This window comes from Mustela lutreola, chromosome 2 (assembly GCF_030435805.1).
Source record: "Mustela lutreola isolate mMusLut2 chromosome 2, mMusLut2.pri, whole genome shotgun sequence".
Lineage (NCBI taxonomy): Eukaryota > Metazoa > Chordata > Mammalia > Carnivora > Mustelidae > Mustela > Mustela lutreola.
The window spans coordinates 64,819,618-64,839,558 of record NC_081291.1 but is presented as its reverse complement, the minus strand read 5'-3'; the positions used below and the strand labels follow the sequence as shown (position 1 = coordinate 64,839,558).

Here is a 19,941-nt window from a genome sequence, read left to right as displayed (position 1 = left end):
GTATTCAGAAAGAGACTTGGAGGCCTCAGAGATTGGAACTTGGATGGCTCTAAGGATCTTGGTACTTGGTAGTGTGAGCAGATGGAGAACCTTGTCACGAAAGAGCCTTCTGAATTACTCAGGTTCAATTACAGACAGTCTTGGGCTACTCAGTATAAGAGTCACATTTTGGGGGTGAAGGTCTCATTGGCCTGGCATATCTATGCCTGTACTTTGCTGGGAGTGACGAAAACTTCAAAAGGAATGGTTCCACCAATACCACAGGAAATGTGGGAATGGAAGTTTCCAAGAATGAAGTTGGGTGACATTACCAAATTCTTGGGGGATGGTGGATACTGGGCAGGGGGAAATATGTCTGTTCTCAAAGTACAGCTTTATAGGAACTGCCTGAATTGATCAAAGCTTGGTGGGCAGAAGCCACTTTGATGTGAACAGAAAAAATATTCTTCTCTCAATTCAGAGGCTATAAGAACTTTCTTCCCAACTTTCAAATTGTTTCCGGTGTTGGAAATTGAAGTGGTAGTTTTGTAGAGTAGTAGATAAGATGGTGAAAAGTCATGTCATCTGAAAGATGGCTTTGGGATCTAGTGGAGTTCTGATATTGATCTCTCAATAGATATAAAGGATTCATTCCCACTGAGTAGGGAGGTAGAGAGCCTAGAGCCCAAACTCCACCTGGTCTGATTCCCCCTCTTTGATTTCCATCAGTACTTCACAGACAAGTGTTTAATCGAGCTAAGCATTGGTTTTATCATCTGTAACATGGGACTGATAATTTCACTTTAAATGACATTACATACAGCAGCTAGTACAAGCTCTAATAAACCCAAGGCACCGAAGTCTCTTTTCCCAAACTGCTTACAGCCCTCAAAAAAGCATTTATTCATTTATTCAATGCCTTCTTGACTAGACATTGAAAAAATTGAGACTAACAATGTATGGTCCCTATTGTCAGAGAGCTCTGCCATAGACGGCCTGTTATAGGCTAGCAGCATGAGAGGTGCCAAGGCAGAGGGGTGGGCAGTAGAAAATGAGGGCATCTAGCCTGATCAGGGAAGGTTTTCTAAAGTTGAGATGAATCCTGAATTGGGGTTGGGGGTTACTGCCTAGGTGAAACGATAAGGAGGGAAACCTGACTGCTGTGGTTTGGTGTGACTAGAATAGAGTCATGTTCAGCTCAGGGGCAGAGCTGGAGAGCTGGCCAGGGTTTACTTGAATGAGAAGGACTAGGATCTCAAGCCAGGAAAGCTCTATCTTTTTCTGGTCCTGGAAAACCTCTTCAACAAAGTGTTGTCCTTCTGGATTATCTTTACTTTGTCCTGAAAGAAGGAAGGAGGGGATACCAGGTGTGCACTGAATAATATTCGGGAATTTGGATGCCCAGAAAAGCTGGATCAGGTTGGAGCAGTCATGATTATTTCTTTACAGATTAGCAGCTGACATGGCACAGAATTCTCAATTGCTATAGGTAGAATATGTTTTCAGTTAGCCAGAGGTAAGCCTGAATTTCATCATGAATTGTTCCTCCTGGCTATAGGACTGCCTTAAGGTTAGTAATGATTTTTTTTCTTTTGTTTCAGCTTTTAATTTTCTATCCATTTTAGGAAATACTTATTTTAAAGGGTATTTTTCAATCAGTATTCCTGTCTTTTTCCCAAATCCTATAAATAAAGGAAGCCAAAAGAAACCACAATATAAACTTGAATGCAAATTCTGGGTAGTTAAAAAATATCACTACTTTTCATCTGCCTTACTACTACTTAATTTGCATTTTTCATTAAAAACTTTAAACTCAAACAGCCTTTATTTATGAGCTCAATTTCAGCAGATGCTTCATCAGCTTTTTGAGCAACAGGGGAATGTGATAACAGGAGTTTCTTTGGGTCTCAGCAAAAGATTATACTGTAGTTGCTGATACATCGACTGATAAGTCTTTCAGTGAAAAATGAACAATGGCAGGACTTCAGATTTTCTGATCTTGACTCCTGCCAAAAAAATGATAATGTTTATATTCCAACTGAGGATTTTCTTCTCTGCAGTCTCCTTTATCGTGTGGGTGCACTGTCAGGCCTGCTGGAGATTTATTGGGATTTAATGACACATGCCCGTGAGACCCTCCAGTTCTCTGTAACTGCATCCTCCACTGGAAGCCAGTGAGAGTTAATCTAATCTAAGAAGCTGATACCTCTGGGGGAGGCAGATTGTATTCTGAAAACCCCTAAGCAGAAAGATTATAGGACATATGCATGAGTATATGCCAATTAAGTTAGGTATTTTGGTTTAGCTAAGAGTTTCAAGTGTATAAAATGGTTTGCCAGTTGAAAAGTCAGCCACTTAAAATTTGAATAAATATAGGTTTGCATTTCAAGTTCAACTTTGAAAACAACATGGATAGGGGTTCCTGGGTGGCTCAGTTAGTTAGGCGTCTGCCTTCCGCTTACATCATAATCCCAGGGTCCTGGGATCAAGCCCTGTATTGGGCTCCTTGCTTAGCAGGAAGCCTGCTTCTCCCTCTGCCTACTGCTCCACTGCTTGTGCGCTCTCTCTCTGACAAATAAATAAATAAAATCTTAAAAAGAAGAAAACAGCACGAACTTTAAAACCATCCTTAACAACTGGTTTCATACACAGAGGGAAATATTTAGTCAGTGTGATTGCTTCTTATAATGACCCTTTGAACAGCAGCCTGGGATGCAAGTGAGGAACATGGATTCTGGAATCAGGTCTTTTCAACTAGAAGGCTGGCACAACTACTTACCAGCTGGTAACACTGAGCTACTTATTTAACACTTAGTGCTTCCGTTTGCCTCAATGAAAGCATAAGAACTATAACTGTGATTCTTGAGAGACTTTAGAACAGAACCTACCATCAATAACACATTTCATAAAAATTGTTAGCCACTGTTGTTATTATTAACTGATGATAATCATTATTACTATCACTTAGACCCAAATATTTGGCCAATAGAGATAGTGTTTGCAGAGAATGAATGTTAATGTAGAAATTATATCTGAGTTATGTAGAATCATTTTTTAACTTTCTAAAAATTAATTCTAGTATTATTTGCATAGAGAAAATGATAATAAAGAAGACTTACAATGTGCCAAGCATAATGTATGTGTTTTATAATATTACACAAAACGTATAGCAAAAATTGAACCCAGTCCAAGCTCTTGTATATCCTGTATATATAATTGTCTGCAGCTGTCACACATAATGGGTGCCCCAAAGTTATTATTAAATATTTTTGTCTCTTTCTGTTCTTGTCCCTGGAGATTTGTTTATAAACTACGGACTACTGGTAAATTTTCTGTCTCATGGCCCAGCTCTATTTTTTAGACATCATGTAATTTTTCATTTACTTTTCCCCCAATATGAATAGTAAACATATATTCTAGGTATTACATATAATAATATACATATATATACACATACATGTATATAATTTTTTATTATAGAGTTATAAAGAATATACCATCTTAATAATTCTAACTCTTTCTTTGTGAACTTTGGTGTAATTTTTCAACAGTATGCACCTGATACTTTAAGAAGATGTTCTATGACTATTTGGGGGGATACTTTGGGTCTTCATTTGAGAGATGTTTTCTAATACATTTCTTTTCCCCATGGCCCCATTTGCAGTTTAGATGCTCTGAGTTGATTTGATCCACTCCAGAATGTCCTTCTCTTTGCATCCATAAAAGGATCTTCAGGGCTTGTGCATTAGACTACTTTGCATGTCTAGTTGGGTGTATTAAATCCTGTCACCAATTCTTTTTTTTTTAAATTTTATAATTTTAAAAATTATGTTAGTTACCTACTGTACTTAAGTATTTTTTAATGTCATGTTCCATGACTCATTGTTTGCGTATAACACCCAGTGCTCCATGCAGTATGTGCCCTCCTTAATACCCACCACTAGGCTCACCCATTCTCCAACCCTCCTCCCTTCTAAAACCTTCAGTTTGTTTCCCAGAGTCCACAGTCTCTCATGGTTCATCTCCCGCTCTGATTTCCCCACCTTCATTTTTCTCTTCCTTATCCTAATGTCCTCCATACTATTCCTCATGTTCCACAAATAAAAAACATACAATAATTGTCTTTTTCTGTTTGACTTATTTCACTTAGCATAATCTCCTCCAGTTCCATTCACATTGATGCAAATGTTGGGTATTCATCCTTTCTCATGGTTGAGTAATATTCCATTGTACATATGGACCACATCTTCTTTATCCATTTGTCTGTTGAAGAGCATCTCAGCTCTTTCCACAGTTTGGCTATAGTGACCATTGCTGCTATGAACATTAGGGTGCATATGGTCCTTCTTTTTACTACATCTGTATCTTTGGAGTAAATACCCAGTAGTGCAATTGCTGGGTCATAGGATAGATTTATCACCAATTCTTAAGGTAGTTTTTAAAGGTGGGTATCAAAATAGAGATTCAGTCACCCAAAATGAGATTGAAAATTATCTTAAATATAATTTTAATTTTTTTAGAAAAGAGATTACACATTATTTCTGGGTAGTTTGCCAATAAGACTTTTAGAAATTTAACTAGGTGAGGCAATTTCGTTTGGTTGTTAGGAGCACAGACCCTGGAGCCAGTTATAAGCTGCATGATCTCAGGCAAATTATTTGTTTTCCTTTTGCTTTAGTTTCTTTCTTTTAAAAATGAGAATAATATTAGTACCAAATTCCCAATGAGGAAAAAGGTAATATATGCAAGATGTTTAAAATAGTGCTTGGTTTATAGTAACTGTGGTACATTAGCTGGTAAGTACTTTGGATCTGGAGTACAGAGTTAGGAATCCACACGTCATAATCATAGAATCTACTCCTGTTTAAGATAGCAGAAGAACATGTCTGTTAGCGGCAGATCAGGCAGTTGAGATTTACACTTCTACTGAGAACAACTGGAAAACCTGAATAAGATATGTGGAAAAAAATGGTAAACTATATCTGTTTAAGAGCAATAGAGAGCTAACAAGATAGTGAAGAATCAGAGGACCAGAGCCTTGGGGGACCATGGCCTAAGGAGGAAAGACCAAAATTTGGAGACTTCCCCTGGGGCATTTGCCAGTTTGTGAGTTTGTAAGGCCGAGCAGCAATTTTGACAGTTTCTCAGGACTAGGGAGATTGGATTTAGGGGCCCGACAATAGGACCTGACAAAACCATTTACTTTGTGTTGAGATCCCCAAAGGGTCCACTCTTGAACTAGGGTAAACTGGATCAAGAAAACCTGTGAAGGAATAGCAGCTGAGCTTCTAGTTGTTTCTGTTTGTTTTTTAAGATTTTATTTATTGACTTATTTTATTTTTTAAATTTTTTTAGAGATTTTATGTATTTATTTGACAGTCAGAGAGGCAGGCAGAGAGAGAGAGAGGAGGAAGCAGGCTCCCTGCTGAGCAGAGAGCCCGATGCGGGGCTTGATCCCAGGATCCTGGGATCATGACCTGAGCCGAATGCAGAGGCTTTAACCCACTGAGCCACCCAGCTGCCCCTATTGACTTATTTTAGAAAGAGAGAGAATGTGTGTGTAAGCAGGGAGAAGGGTAGAGGGAAAGAGAATCTGAAGCAGACTCCATGCTGAGAGTGAAACCTGATGTGGGGCTCAGTCTCATGATGGTGAGATCATCACCTGAGCCAATACCAAGAACTGGATGCTCAACTGAGTGAGCCACAAAGTTGTTTCAGTTCTGAAGTTGAAGTTCAATCTTGAGGGTGGAAATGCATGCCTGGCGTGCTGGCACTACAGGCACCAGAAACAAGAATCCTCTATAGAGGAAAGTAACTACATCACAGACTTCAATTTTGCAAACCCAGTGTACATAAAAAAATAACTGGGTACAAGAGGAGATGAGAGGAAATGAACAAGAACAAGTAGAAAAAAAGAAAATATAAAGAGACCTACTGAGTTATCATACAGATTAAAAAATAACTGTTACTGTTTTCAAAGAGATAAAGGAAAAGTTTGAAAATGTAGAAAAAAACCAGAACAAGTAAGAAAGAATGAAATGGAAAATTTAGAACTGAGAAATTACCAAATTTAAAAATTTTAAAATGGTTTTATGGTACACCTGTCTGGCTTAGTCAGTGGAACATGCTACTGTTGATCTTGAGGTCATGAGTTCGAGCCCCACTTTGGACATGGAGCCTACTTAAAAAAAAAAAATAGGTTTAATGATAGGTTAAAAATACATGAAGAGAAAATGAATGAATACTCAAAGAATTCTTACCTAAATTGGAAAAATATTCAGGATGAAGTATAAGAAAAAAGGGACATAAAACCAAAAGAGAGAATATGAGACATGAAGAGAAAGTCTGATAAATAAATACATGGGATTATAGTTACTGGCAAGAAAAAGGGAAAAAAAGAAGTATTATTAGAAGAGAAAATACCTGAGAAGTTTACAAAACTGATGTAAGTTTATGAGGGCTCCAGATCCAATACTTCTTAACAAACTTTCTACAAAATAGAACATAATTACAAAACACAACACAACTGCGATGGTTAATTTTAGGTGTCAATTTGGCTGAGCCACCCTGCCTAGATATTTGGTCAACAATATTTTGATGTTTCTGTGAGACTGTTTCTTTGGGTGTGGTTAACATTTTAATAGGTGGAATTTGAGTGAAGTAGATCACTTTCCATAATGTGAGTGGACCTCATTCAATCGGAGGCCTTAATAGAACAAAGACTGACACCCTCACCTCTCTACCCCAAGCAAGAAGAAATTCTGCCAGAGGACTGCCTTTGGAGTCAAATTCTAACTCCTCTCTGAATCTCCAGCCTTTAAAACTTCCCCATCAGATCTTAGAATCGCTGGGCCTCCACCATTGCATGACCCAGTTCCTTAAAATAAATCTCTCTCTCCCTCTTCACTCTATCCTGTTGATTCTGCTTCTCTGGAGAACCATGACCAATACAAGAGCCAACGGAGAATTCTGAAGGGAGAGCAGCGAAAGCAAACTATTTGGGGACTCAGGACTGGAAAAACAATGTAGTGGCAGAACATCTTAGGATACCTGAATCAATATCAGAAGATGACTCGGGCGCATTGTTTCCTGAACTCCAACCTCTTGGTAGGCTCATTTCTTCCCCAGATTGAATAGAAGTTCTACAGCAACAGCAGGTGAACATGGCACAATCCACAAGGGGAATCATCTGGGAGCCAAGCAGGGATTGGGGAATCAAGTGGAAATTGGGAATTTGGAATCAGTGGAGGATCAAGTGGACACAGGAAGTGCCCTTCTTCCCTGTTGGGTTTGAGAACCCCTCATCACTGAGCAGCAAGTACCTGGGTTGAGAAGCACTCATCACCACAGTGGTGATGAGATAACTCACCACCACAAGTGCCCAGCCTGGGAAGCCTCTTCATTCATCATGGAGCTGACACCTTTTTCCCACCTCAACATATTGAGAAGAAATCCTGCCATACCAGCTTAGCCCTGGTGGAAGCCTTTTTAGTTTCACAGGTGGAGTCTTCCTTACCCTACTGAGAGGCACCTGGCATTCTGGTCTAGAGAAACCGAATGCACCCCCTCATGTTGCACAGCAGGGAGCAATGTGAACCTCAGTGGTACTAGGTAAGCCAAGAGGATTTTTGAAGACTATGAAAATTAAATTGTCATTGGACCCTTAGTCTAAAAAAGACTTTGTGCTAAATAAACCTAGACAGAGGGACTGCCTGTTGTAATAGAATAACTAAATAGGGCCCAGAGTCTCCTAACGTAATAGCCAAAATGTCCAGGATGCAGTGGTGCCTGGGTGGCTCAATGCTTTAAGCCTCTGCCTTTGGCTCAGGTCATGATCCCAGGGTCCTGGGATCAAGCCCTGCCCTGCTTCAGGCTCTCTGCTCAGCGGGGATCCTGCTTCCCCTCTCTCTGCCTGCCTCTCTGCCTACTTGTGATCTTTGTCTGTCAAATAAATAAAAAATTATTTTTAAAAATGTCCAGGATACAAATAAAAAATACTCATCATATGAAGAACTGGGATATTACACTTTGAATGAGAGAAGACAATTACTGATACTAATGTGAAGATGAATCAAATGTTGGAAATATCTGACAAGAATTTTAAAGCAGCCATTATAAAAATGCTTCAGTAAATCTGCAAATCCACCTGAAACAAATGAAAAATACGAAATGACAATAAAGATATGTATAGATATCTATATCTATATCTATATCTATATATAGAACAAAAAAGAAATTACAGAACTGAAAAATTTAACAATGGAAAGAAAAAAAAATGCTGGATGAATTGAATAACTGTAATGGAGATGACAGAGGATCAGTCAGCGTACACGAGGATAGATAGATAGAATTTGCCCAATCTGAACAGCAGAGTGAAAACAGACAAAAAAAAAAAAAAAATAAAAGCAGATTCTCAAGGACTTATGGGACAATAACACAACATCAATACATTTAAGGATAGGGGCAAGAGAGAGCAGGATGTGTTCTGATAAGTAACTCAGTGTAGGTAGTTGGTTCATAGTGACCCAGAAGGAAGGTCAAAAGCCCAGAGAGAGAGCAGTTAGGATGAGGTCTTCAAGGGCCTTGCTGGTAAGCCAAGTCCTCTGAAGTTTATCCCCAAGCTAGAGGGAATGATGAAAAGATTTTATGCATGGGGGTACCTTGATCAGCTTATTTCTTTTAAAACAGAATATATATAAAAATATATATATATAAAATTTAAATTTACAATATTGACTACACAACACATTTAAATCTTTCAAAATTTCAAAAGCATTAAAAGCATGCTTCATACCACTGACCACAGTTACCCTTCTCTTTAGGTAAGTCATGCTACTGGGTTTTTCCTGTGAATTTTTCTGGAGTTATTTATATATATACAAGCAAATATGTGTACACATATACATTAGAAACATGTATTTTGTTCCTCTCATTTTATACAAATAATGGAGTAGTATACCTACTTATTGTTTTGGATTATACTTTTGGTACCTATCATTTTGCATCCTATACTTAATCCTAAATTTGAAGAATTTTCTGTATTAATTCATAAGTTTCTTCATTTTTCCCTACCAGATGATTAGTTTTCCATTGTATGGCTATCCCATCATTATTTTTCACTTAGTTCTCTAATGATCTTTCTGAATATGTCCTTTTGCTTAAAGATATGTGTATTATCTCTGTGGGGGTAAATTCTTAGAGGTAGAATTCCCGAATGAAAGGGTATCTATCTACCTACCTTCCTACATATAATATTGATAGATATTGGCAAGTTGCCCTCCCTACAGATAGTACATTTATAATCCCAAGAGCAACATATGAGAGTGCCCATTTGGGGTGCTTCAGTGGTTTAGTCGTTAAGCGTCTGCCTTCGGCTTGGATCATAATCCCAGCATCCTGTGATTGAGCCTCATATCGAGCTCCAATTTCTCCCTCTCCAGCTCTCCTGTGCTTGTGTTCCTCCTCTCTCTCTGTCATAAATAAATAAAATCTTTTTAAAAAAAAGAGTGCCCATTTCTTCACAGACTTAGAAGTACCCTGTGATACTAAGCTTTTGACTCTTTGCAAATATGTCTTTAAATTTGCATTTGTCTTTTTATGTGTTTAATAGGTTTATGAGCCATTTATAGTTCTTTCTTTGCACTATTTCTTCTGATTTTTATTACTCACTTTGTCCATTTTTCTATTAGGTTTTTGCTCTTTTCTTCTTACCCACTTGTCAAAGTTTTTATATTGAGGGAAATTATCTTTTTGTCTTTGATGTAGGTTGCAGTTTTTTTCCTCTTTGTCACTTAACTCTGCTCATAATGTTTTGTTTCTTTATTATGCAGACATTTCATATTTTTGTTGAATTTATCCATTATCTGCAATGGCTTCTGAATTTTGTGTCATATTTAGGAATGCTTTTATCACTCTGAGATTATGAAAGAATTGTATCCTGTTTTCTTTTATTGCTTTTATGATTTTATTTTTTTACCTTTAAGTTAGTTATGCATTTTAGAATTATTCTAGTGGTGTGTGAGGTATGCTTATGTTACTCATTATTTATGCAGTTTAAAAAAATTAAAAAGTTTAGGGGTGTCTGGGTGGCTCAGTTGATTAAGTGTCCAACTTTTGATTTCAGCTTGGGTCATGATCTCAGAGTAATGAGATCCAGCCCTGCATGGGGCCTCTACATTTAGCAGAGAGTCAGCTTAAGATTCTCTCTCTCCCTCTCCCTCTGCACCTCCCCTTCCTCTCTCTTCCTCTCTCAAATAAATTTTTTTTTTTTTTTGATGTAAAAGATCAGTTTTCCTTGGGACCCAATGTAGTCTCTGAATTTTCAGGAATTGCTAATGTATTTGTTCCAGTATTTCCACTTCCCTCCTTTGGGTTCTCTTCTATTTTTCTCCCCTATCTGCAAGATTCTCCCCAATCTTTCTAATAACTCTGTTTCTGTTTTACTTTGGTCCCCTTTCTCATATTTTCCCCCACCATGTGTCTCACTTTGTTCCTCTAGTTTCTCAGCTATCTGGCATGACTTCTTGGCATAATTTCTGCAGTGGTTGTTATTTTCTCTCACTTCTTTCCCAAGCCGTGAATTCACGTTTTATCATTTCTTCTTACTTTGATATTTTTTTCCTGTTCCTTCATTCATGGTGTGCTTTGATCACTAAGTTTTTAATTTCTTAAAAATGGTCATTCCATTTCTTCATCAAATGTCTTACAATGAGAGATCATCACTTGCTTCTTGCCTTTCTTGCTCATTTATTTTTTTCCACTTTATTTTACTTTGGTCTTTTAAGTGTTCCAAAATTCATTGTTCATTACTCATTTATTGTTATCTTCTAGTGTTTTTATATAGTTCCTGAGTTTTTCCTTTTTTATTATTCATCATAAAAGGAGTTTAATTTTCCAGAATAGTTCTTGTGAAAGATTTATAGAGATTGGGGATGTGGTCCAGGCTAGCTGGGATATTTTTTTTTTTTTTATAACTGGGCTTTATTTCACCAAAGCCAATGAAGAAAGGAAGATTTTCTGTTTTGTTTTGATTTGACTCTTATTTTTTGGTAATGAAAAGATTGGTTTTTTTCTACTGTACAGAAGAAAGAATGCTTCTGGGAAACATATGTTCTCTGTATATATTCCTTGTATATTGTTGGCATTTCTTTGAGGGGAAGAAATAAGTAAAGAAAACACTAAGTCTATAGAAGCTCATTGAGCCAGCTGCTCTACCTCTCCTGTTTCAAGCAAGAGTTGGTGCCTTAATTTGTGTCCGTTGCCTTTGAGAAGGGTAGTTTCATAGGTACTTACTGAGACCTGAAACTACAGAAAGCTCTCTCTGGAACCTTTTATCTTCTCTTCCTCTATTTTAGATGCCTTTACTTACATTTGGTCTCTGTAGTTTTAATTGTCTCCTGGCAGTCCTGTAAAATTTCATTTACATTTTGTTTTTCATTTTCCTTGTTGCTTTTTCAGTGATCTCCAGAATGACAAGAGGGAAATGTTGGCTTTCAGAGTCCAGAGTGCTAAACATTACACAGTGGAAAAATGTTGACTTTCAAACACCAAGTTCAAACTAGAAGTCAACCTAGATGTTGTTTAAACTGCAAAGAGCTCAATAATACATATTTATTTTAAAAGTCATCTGGTGGCATTTTCAGGTGGAATTGTTGCCGGCCACCAAGATCACATACCCTAGCTGAATGCTAATAGCATTCTGCCATCCCTGGTCCAATCAGCTGTGGCCCAGTGGTGTAACGATTTGTCCTCTGGGCTGTTCCTGTCTGTAGGTAAAGGATGAGTCTTAGAGAAGTAGGCTGTCATAGCAGGGATAAACTCTTGAAGTTGAAATAATTAAGGTCAGTGAGCCCTCCAGCTTAAGTACCACTTGCTTCAAAGAACAGACACAATGAAAAGTACATCTAATATGTGTGGTGTTTTCTTTCTTCCCAGGTGAAGTTTTTTGTTTCTGTTTCTGTTTTTTTTTTCTTTTTTCTTTTTTCCCCTGTTAGCAAGTGCCTTAAATTAGAGTCCTCTAACATTTATATATTTTTTGGAGTAATAAGAAATTTCTTTTCAGTTCTAGCCAATATCTTCCCTTGGTTGAAGAGGGAAGCCCCAGCAGTATTTACCTTTTATCACCTGTAGGATTTTGGACAATGCAAGTTAATCTTCTTAATTTTGTCTCTCTTTTAGGTTCATGATATCTCACACACACACACACACACACACACACACACACTGTGGGTTTGTAAAGATCTCATTCAACCATTTATCCTTGACTTTTCTGTTCTAGGTATCTTTCTAGAATGTGACTTGTGTGGACACTGACCTTTTATGATGAAGTTTCCGTTATGTATGTACTTAGTATCTTTGGAGTTCCTTTTTTTCATTTGCAAGGTTTGTACTAACTAGGTTCCTATAGAAGTGTCAATGTCCTCATGTTTGTTTTTCTAGCCAGGAATATAATTGACAATTCTACCTTTTGGGGGATCTTCTAACTTTAAAGTTATGAGCCCTATATAGCTGTAGGGAACTTTGAAAATATAAAGAAAATCCCTCAGGAACAACTGCTGTCAGGCACCTACCACTTTGTTATAATCTACCTTCCTTTGCTTTCCAGGGGGGGCTGACACAGGTCACTTTCTCTAATGCTTGCCTTAAGAAACCTCTCCCATAATATCTTATGAAAGTTGGGTAAATAAATACATGTGAGCACTTGTGTCATATGGTAAACTTTCAAATGGAAGCTGAGAATGATGGAAGTTGGTTTTGGTTCCTGTCTAAGCTGCTGTAATCAAATTTAACAAGGCACAGAATTAAAACACAATTCAGTCTTGAATGAGTTGCATGGTTTCATATGTAAGACCCTAACTCTGTTATAGGTGGCTTATCTCTTCCCCAAATTTTGTGAATTATACTGTTTACAGATGACCTCAGGGTAAACTTTTTTTGTTTTTGTTTTTGCCTATTGAGATTGGAAGGATTTACCCATTTTTGCATTAATTACACTAAATTTCCAAATTATCATTTCTTCATCCTCAAGTTTTTGAAGGTTTTCCAAGTCCCAAGATATAAGTATTTGTTGATTCTTGGAGCGTAATAGGAACCTGAATTGATATTAGTTGTTAGCTGCTATTAATAAAGTATCTACCAGGCATTATTTCACAACTTTGACATAAAATGGGATTTTTTAGCAATTGGTATTGTAACTCTTCTTATTTTAGGTTCTCTGAAGCAATAACTGATATGAAATCAAGTATAATTGAGTGGCGATAAGTTTTCAGGCTCTTTTCTAGAATATGATAATATCAGGCTTCTCCTTTGACATTTTAATTATGGTGATCCCCTTGTAATGTCAAGACCACTTATTATATTATAATCTTCTGGTAAAGTTATTACTGGCTTTTATTCTTCAAAATGATATTTATTTTTCATTAAGAAAGTAATCCATATTCATTGTGGGAAAGTTGGAAAGCGTAAATAAGGAAAAACATAAAAAATAATTAAAATTTATAAAAAAATCCAATCGCCCAGAAATAACAACTGTGAACTTTTGGCATTTTCTCCTTCTGTTCTTTTCAGTAGAACTCACGCACATATTTTTTTCTAGAAAAACAGAACAATTGAGATCATTTAATTTTGTTTTCCATCTGTAATTTACATTCATAAATATGTTGTGAATATTTTTCCATATAGTAATAAATCATTTTTATTTTGTATTTATACAATACAGTAAATAAAAGTATATTATCTTTTCATGTCAGCAGTATATCATATTTTTAAAATATTCCATTTTTATAGCACGTTAGTACGCTATCTCAGAGATACATCATAACAAATTTTACCAACGTTCTATCATTAGACATTTCAGTTGCTTAAACAAATTTGCTATTGTAAATAGCATTGGAGAGAATATCCTCATACATATCATTAATGGTGTTTGTTTAATTATTCAAACAAGGGTTTTTTTGGTGTCCCAAGATTCAAACCGTATTTATTGTAGAAGGGAAAAAATGTGCAAAAGCAAATTTTTAAAAAATTGCATTATATGATACTTCAGCACTTAGATGTAACCATTGGTAATATTTCTTGTGGTTGTGGTTATCTTCTAGTGTATTTCTAATTTACCTGTTTACATAGGATTTTCTATTCATACTATTATTTTCTACTTTTTATTGAACTATGTCATACATAGAAGAATACACAAATCAAAAGTGTGTACTTTGGTGGGTTTTCACAAATTGAACACATCTGTGTAACTAGTTCTCAGATCGGGAAACAGCATTACCAGTTCCCCAGCCTTGCCCTTTATTTTCTATTTCATTTATTTATTTATTTATTTTTAAAGATTATTTATTTATTTATTTGACAGACAGAGATCACAAGTAGGCAGAGAGGCAGGCAGAGAGAGAGGAGGAAGCAGGCTCCCTGCTGAGCAGAGAGCCCGATGTGGGGCTCGATCCCAGGACTCTGGGATCATGACCTGAGCCGAAGGCAGAGGCTTTAACCCACTGAGCCACCCAGGTGCCCCAGCCTTGCCCTTTAAAGCCAGTATTTTCCTGCCTTATGATGACCACTCTCCTGCTTCTAACACTACAGAATAGTTTTGCCTGATTTTGAGCTTTGTGTAATTGGAATCATCACTATGTACTCTCTGTGTCTAGCTTATTTTTGCTCAGCAGAATATTCACAAGATTGTCATACTGCTCTATGTAGCTGTAGTTAACCCATGCTTGTTACTATGTAGCATTCCACTGGTGAATATACCATAATTTTAGTCTTCTGTTGAAGGGTATTTGCATACTTCTAGTTGTTTTTATTATTAATAGTGCTGCTATACATCAAATGCTTTTTCATTTCAGCAATACATTTTCCATTTTGCTCTTCATTTCTTTTTGTCACTTCAGTTTCTTTATCTCACTAACAGATGTCCTTAGAAAGCTCACAAACCTGATGTGATAAGCCAGCTGTCCCAACCATTTATTGACCAATCTATCTGACTTAGATGATCCATGAACAGACAGATAAATGGAAAGATAGGTAGATAGATAGATAGACAGACAGACAGATAGACACATATGGGTCTTCCTCGGGACTTTCTGTCCTGACCTGTCCTGAGCTACCGATCTACCAGGTGATCTCAAGCCAGTAGCACACCTTAAAACCTGAATCGCAAATCACCTCTCATTATTTATCTTTTTCATAATCGTTTGGCTAACATTACCCATTTATGTCTCCAGGTGAACTCTGAAACCATTTTACCAAAGTAGGAGTAAAAATTCAAATGAATTTTTATTGACCATTTTTTAGTGTATTCGTAAATTTGCGGATGATCTGTCATCTTTACAGTATTAGATATTCTCATAAAGGAATTGAGAATAGGTAGAAGCTGATAGAGACTTGATGATAACAAAACAACACCCAACCTTTACTGCATAAATCAAGCAAGTTAATGCAGCAAAACCCAAGATGAATACAATTAATAGGCAAGTGACAATCTGGGGAAAAACAGAACAGGTGATTATTTTAATATAATAAGCATCCTTTTAAAACAGTAAGAAATATATAAAATTCTCTAAAAGATAAAATTACAGAGTTCATGAGAAAAGGCCGTTCTTGTAAGTATCAGTATTCAAAACATGGTGTAATGAAATATTCCATATCACTAGTAATCAAAGCACTGCTAATTATAATAACTTCCTGTTTTTATTTAATAAGATTTGAGGAACACAAGCACTCATATATCCTGGTAAAAGGCAGACAAGAGTAAATGTTTTTATGGCAATTGGCAGTAATTATCAAATGTGACTAAACATTGACCCAGCTATTTCAATTTAAGGATTTTCTTCAAGATTGTATAACTATATTTGTACAAAGATGCTGATCTTCATGTTGTTTATGATAGAAAATATTGGAAATAAACAAAGTATGCAAATATGATTGGTTAAGTTGTCGTACAGCCACATAACAGAATATTTGGTACCCACAAAAATGCATTAAAAGGAAAGAATTTTGTGCCCTATTAAGGGAAGAAGTCAGATGAAAAATATAGCATGTAGTTCACCAAAAGTATGTGTTAATACAATATTGTATTCTCTCTGTTGCCATCTTAGCAGAGTATAAGCCAGAGAAATCCAGGAGGGAAAACATTGTTCTGGAAGCCAGTTGCTTCTGAACCAGCTTTGTGTCTTGGGGAAACCTCTTCCTTTTCATGTGCTTACCCTCTCTCATCTGTTAATAAGAGCATCATACCTAAAGTGATCTGTGATTCATGAACGTGAGGCTTCTCCAGCTCTGAGATGCTGTTTCTATTGTTGCACGGGAAATCTAATTGTGTTTACTGTAGAAAAGGAAGATGCTTTCCTCATTTCCCCCAAAAGGTTTTCTCATTGTTCTCTGCCTTGTCCATTTAGAGCTACTTTATTTATATCTTTACAGGAAGCATTTATCCTTTTTGAGCTCTGATCATTCTTTTTAGATTTGAGGTGATCAAAGCTGCCACTTCTGTCTTCCACTAACTAGGCATCTTAGAAGCTCATTTAGAATTCTCAGAAACCAAAAGCCAGTGAAGTGAAGTGAAAGGGACAGATATGTCACCTTGGGGGAAATTCCAGAGTGCCATTATCACCTGTAATGGGGTGTTTTGAAGGAAGAAATCAGTCTGCATTTTCCCTGTGCCCTCTGATTTGTTACTTCCTGCTCATCGAGGGGCTTGAAGATAGCAACTTATGAGGTTCCCTTTTGCCTTGCAGCCTAAGAGTGGAGCCTTACTTCTAATTTATTTTTGCCAACCAGCAGATGCACTTTCTCCTTGCTCCCAACCCCGACATCACATGGGCAAGGTAGGCCACAGATCTACTTTAACAAATAGCACAAGTGGCATGAAAAGAAAATATTAAAAAAAATAGTTGGAATTCCTGTTGTGATTTGGTTAAATCTTGAAGTTGGTTTGCATCATACAGGCATGAGGTTTTAAATCATTTAATAGAAGACTTTTAATGATGGAAACTTGTCTGTTCTATGTGTTTATTGCCATTATTTGGAAACTAAACGGGCAGGTCACCTTTGTCTGAATAGCAACCAAGTAATGGGAGTTTCTGTTCTTACCCATCACATGCAAAAGGAGAGGGTAGGAACTCTGGACCCCACATGTGAAAGCCTGAGATCCAGAGTTTTCCTCTGCATCTCGCAAGAAGGCCCATGTATATAGTAAAGGTATGGACATCTGAGCCAGATGGACTCTAAGGTTAGACACAGTCAGACCTTAGCTGTCATTTGTTATTTATCTCTCTTACAGTCAGAACATGTAACTGTGAGTCCACACTTCTCATCTGTGAGTTGTGGTAGTGGTCGTGGTTGCCTGTAGAATTTTGTGGGAGTTAAGAATATCAAGTGTAATACACACACCCAAATATGTATACATATACATGCACATACTAAATGCTAAAGCATCTGGAACATAGTAGGTGTTCAACCAATAATGGTAGATCTATCAAAAATCATTATTTTTATTTTTGAAGTATAGTTGACCTACAATGTTATATTAATTTCAGGTGTACAGTGTAGTGATTTGACAGTTCTGTACATTACCCAGTGCTCACCAGAATGAGTGTCATCACCATCTGTCACCACACAGTGTTATTAAAATACTACTGACTATATTTTATATGCTGTAGTTTTCCTCTTCATGACTTATTTATCAAAATCATTATTGTAATCTTTATTATAATTCTCAGCATATTCCTTGGACAGTGTTTGCTGTAATTTATGATGAAATTAGATTAGTTTTGTTTAAAGTTAGGCTTACTTTATATGCCTATGAAAGATACCTTAGAGGGTACCTGGGTGGCTCATTAAGTGTCTGCCTTCGGCTCAGATCATGATCCCTGTGTCCTGAAATTGAGCCCTGCATCAGGCTCCCTGCTCAGCAGGAAGCCAGCTTCTCCCTTTCCCACTCCCCCTGCTTGTATTTTCTCTCTCACTGTGTCTCTCTCTGTCCAATAAATAAGTAAAAATCTTAAAAAAAAAAAAAAAGAAAGATACCTTATAGACCGAAAAAAAAGACTTGAACCTCTTCATAATAAAAATTGTAAAACAAGTATTAATATTTCAATCATATAATTATTTAATAATAGTAGTAGTAATAATAAGTAGTACCTTCTTTTTTTTCTAAAGACTTTATTTATTCATTTGAGACAGAGAGAAAGCATGAGCAGGTGGAGAGGCAGAGGAAGAAGGAGAAGCAGACCTCCTGCTGAGCCAGGAGCCCAATGTGGGATTCGATCCTAGAGCCCTGGGATCATAACCTGAGCTGAAGGCAGATGCTTAACCAACTGAGCTACCCATGTTCCCCAAGTAGCACCTTCTTAAAAAGAGAGTATTACTGTCTTTCCAGTGAGAACTGTGAAGCTTCTATGATTATCCACAAGCAGATCCTCTCTCAACCTCAGAGGTCCCTTCTTGCTCTTTATAGTTTTACCACAATTATTCCTAAAATATTTTGGCTTTCTACATTTTTGAAGTTTTTATAAAAGGGATTATAGTGTGCATGCTGTACATGTGTGTTCGTGTGGCATGCTTTTCTGTCTCAACATTATGTTTTTAAGATTCATCCATGTGGATGTGTATTCTACCTACAGTGTGTTCTTTTTCACTGAAATAGAGAACTCCATCATGTGACACACATACATACTGTTTATCTTCCTCCCATTTATGGATGTTTGAGGTAATTTCCAGGTTTTATTTCATTTGTTTTCCTTTTTGCTTTTTTGAAGCGACTGCTAGTAATATCTTCTATTGGGTTGAACTATGTGAAATAGGTATTTTTTATAAATCAGAATGGTACAGACTTAGAAGGTTCATGTGATCCAACCAAATTCCTATCTCTTGCTGTATATTTGCATCATTATACCGGAAATGCCAGTTCATAGGGTATGTGCCTCGTCAGCTTTGAAACTGATACTTCATCATGTCACAAAGCAATTGCACCAATTTGTATGTACTCTATGGAAGCTGCCATCATCCCACCTCCTGTCAATACTTGATAAAGACTTTTTATTTTGATGGGTGTGAAATGTGGTTTTGATTAGCAGTTCTGTAATTACCGATGAAGTTAAGCATCTTTTCATATGTGTATTTGCCATTTCTATGTAAACCTGTGCGAACAGTTTTGGAAGCTGCTAATGGGCAGAGGCAGAAGCATCCTGCAGCTCATTCTAGAAAAAGCCAGTTTGCCTGTTGGTGGTAATGTGATTGGTGGTGAAGGTGGTTATGCTGAGGGATCAGGAAAAAGAGAGGAGGCTGGAGAGAGAGCTTCCATCATCTGAGAGAACACGGGTATCATTGTGAACAGAACGGGGCAGAAATATGAATGTTAAAAGTGAGCTCTCGGGCAGAAATGGGGACCATGTTATTGGAAGTGGAGGAATTGGATCCTTGCTCTAAGCAGCAGAGAACTTGACTGATTGTGTTCTAGTGTTTCGTGGAAGGTAGAATTTTTAGGTGATGAATTTGGGTATTTAGGTGAGGAGACATTCCAAGCCAAGTGTTGAAATACAGCCTGTCTGCCCTTGCTGTTTATAGTAAAATGCAAGAGCAGAGAGTGAAATTAAATAAGGGTTGTTAAGCAAAAGGAACTAGAACGTAAAGATCTGGAAAGTTCTCAGTCTACCCATGTTGCAAAAAAATGAGGAAGTATGCCTGGAGGAAACATCAAGGGTGTGGCCGGACAGCCACTTGCTACAGTAGATTATGAGTGTGACTCAGGGGCCCAGTCAGCCATTTCAGCAGAAACCAGGAATAGAGCTTTGGTTACCCAGGAAAGAGTGGTAGAGGACCTTCACTCTCTTAACGGCTTAACTTTCTATGCATTGCGTGGGAAGTCAACAAAGTTTTTGAGAATTTATTATGAGTGGAAGCACTGACTGTTTAGACTAGAGAGACAGAATGAAATGAAGGCAGCCTGATGGCCTTCTGAGA

At 37.1% G+C, this 19,941-nt stretch overlaps 1 protein-coding gene across 7 annotated transcripts in view; it reads left to right on the top strand.

The window, feature by feature from the left end:
• The window catches only part of MYRIP (myosin VIIA and Rab interacting protein), a 393,633-nt gene that overhangs the window by 40,378 nt on the left and 333,314 nt on the right, over window positions 1-19,941 (top strand). Inside the window, exon 2 of one of the 7 annotated variants that reach the window (XM_059161994.1) lies at window positions 16,716-16,805. The exons of the other annotated variants lie outside the window; for them this stretch is intronic. The gene's annotated coding sequence lies outside the window, so the exon portion shown is untranslated. The remainder of the gene's footprint in view (window positions 1-16,715; window positions 16,806-19,941) is intronic. 7 annotated transcript variants of the gene reach the window in all.